Source organism: Capra hircus, chromosome 5 (genome assembly GCF_001704415.2).
Source record: "Capra hircus breed San Clemente chromosome 5, ASM170441v1, whole genome shotgun sequence".
Classification (NCBI taxonomy): domain Eukaryota; kingdom Metazoa; phylum Chordata; class Mammalia; order Artiodactyla; family Bovidae; genus Capra; species Capra hircus.
This window is the reverse complement of record NC_030812.1, coordinates 118,525,934-118,527,784: the sequence shown is the minus strand read 5'-3', so window position 1 is coordinate 118,527,784 and position 1,851 is coordinate 118,525,934.

The following is a 1,851-nucleotide window of genomic DNA, read 5'->3' as shown; positions in this document are numbered from 1 at the left end:
GGCGGAAGCTCCACCGCCCCGAAAGGAAGTCCCGCCGCCCCGGAAGCCCCGCCGCCCCGACAGGAAGTCCCGCCCCGGGCTCGCCTCCCGGTTGCCCGGGCCGCGCCTGATTGACAGGGATGCTGCTGTCCGTGGGGTCGCACAGAGTCGGACACGCCTGGGCCGAACCGGCCGCCCGCGGAAGCCTGGCTCTGACTGGTCGCGCCGTCCGCCCGCCTCCTTCCCAGGTCCTGCCTGGGGTACCGCGAGGTCCCAGCCGGACCCGGGGGGAGCGCGCGGCGGGGACTGCCCCGCGCCACAGCGGCAGGTCATGGAGGTCCGCCCTGGGGGGCTCCGGGCCGGTGACCGTGCCGAGTGACGGCCCCAGGGGACCCTCGGGGTGCACCCCAGTTCTGCGTGAAGCAGGACTAGCTTTGTTGGGGTCTGGCCCTCGACTGTCCTTTGCCCAGCGCGCACAGGAAAGGGGGGAAAGACAGCGGCGCTGGTCCAGATCTGGCCGGAAGTCAGGGGTCAGGTTCGGGCCAGGAAGGCCCCGGGGTGAAGCCGAAGCCGGGGGCGCGGCCGCTTCCTCCTCTGGCGGGCCGGCGCCTCTCCTCCTCCTGTCGGTCGCCTCCCCTCCCGCTGCCCTACCCCGGCCGGCAGCCGGCGCCCCGCTGTCCCGCTGCCCCTCCGCCCTCCGCCCCTCCGCTTGCCTGTTCAGCCTCCCTCGGGTCACCCCATGCTTTTCCTTGAGCTTCTCTCTGAAATAAGCGGGCTCTTACTCTCTCCCACGCTCTGGGAGGCCAGCAGCTGTGCTGATCCGGGCTGCAGTTTCCCCAGAAAACCCCTCCGTGGACGCCCAGGAGGCTGGGGCTGAGGTGGGGTGGGGAAGGCCAAGCCTGGCCTCGAAGGGCCCGCCCTAGGTGAGGAGTTGGGGTCAGTGTGCAGTGTGACTCCGGAGTCCAGTTCAGAAGAGCCTTGCCTGGAGAGGGTGGTCCTCGGAGGGGTTCCAAAGCACCCCCGCACTCCCCCCCCCCTCCACCCGGGCCCAGAGCAAAACCTGAGACCTGGACAAACTCCAGAGCGCCCTCCTGTCTGGGCTGCTCTGTCCAGAAGCCCCGATCCACATCTGACATGGGGGGTGGCCCGGAACTGCCTCCTGGGGTCACTGCACAGTTCCTAGGCCTCGTGTGACAGCCCCCCCGCCCTGCCGGTTCCACCCCGTCCAGCTTTGTTCCCCCTCCCTGAGAGAAACAAGGATGCTACGGTCTGCCTGGATGTCGGGGACAACGTGGTGAGGGTCTCGAGGCTGCTTGGCACCCAGAGCTGCCTCCTACAGCCCGACAGCTTCCCTTCCCCCTGGGCCCACCTGGGGTCTTCTCACCTGGCCTGCGGGCAGAGTCCTCTGTGCCCAGCCTCCTTCCTAACTGCCTGAGAGACCAGCCTGAGCTCCCCCTCTCCCTGGCCCGCCTCCTGCCCCCACCCTCGGCCCTGCCTTGCCCACACTCTGGGACCTGGTGGGCCTGGGTTTTGAGAGCCTGTGGGTGCCAGGCTCTGTGTCCTGCTGGCCGCGCACAGCAGAGGGAACATCGGGTTGGTTCCAGTGGTCCCAGCAGGTCAACTCGGGAGCGGCAGTGGCTCTCCCCGCCCTGCAGCCTTGACTCTGCCTGCCCGTTTGGCCGCCCGGCCTCTGGACCTTCCTAGTCCGTCTTGTACAGTGGGTCCACACGGCCCTGCTGTGCGGGGCTGAACAGGCCCCTTCCTGGCCCCTCTCTGTGGAAACTCGGCTGACAGGCAGGCGCGCTGAGTGAGGCCGGACCCTCCTAGGCCTGTGGGCCTGGGTGCGCACGCACAGCCCCCCATTGTTGGTGC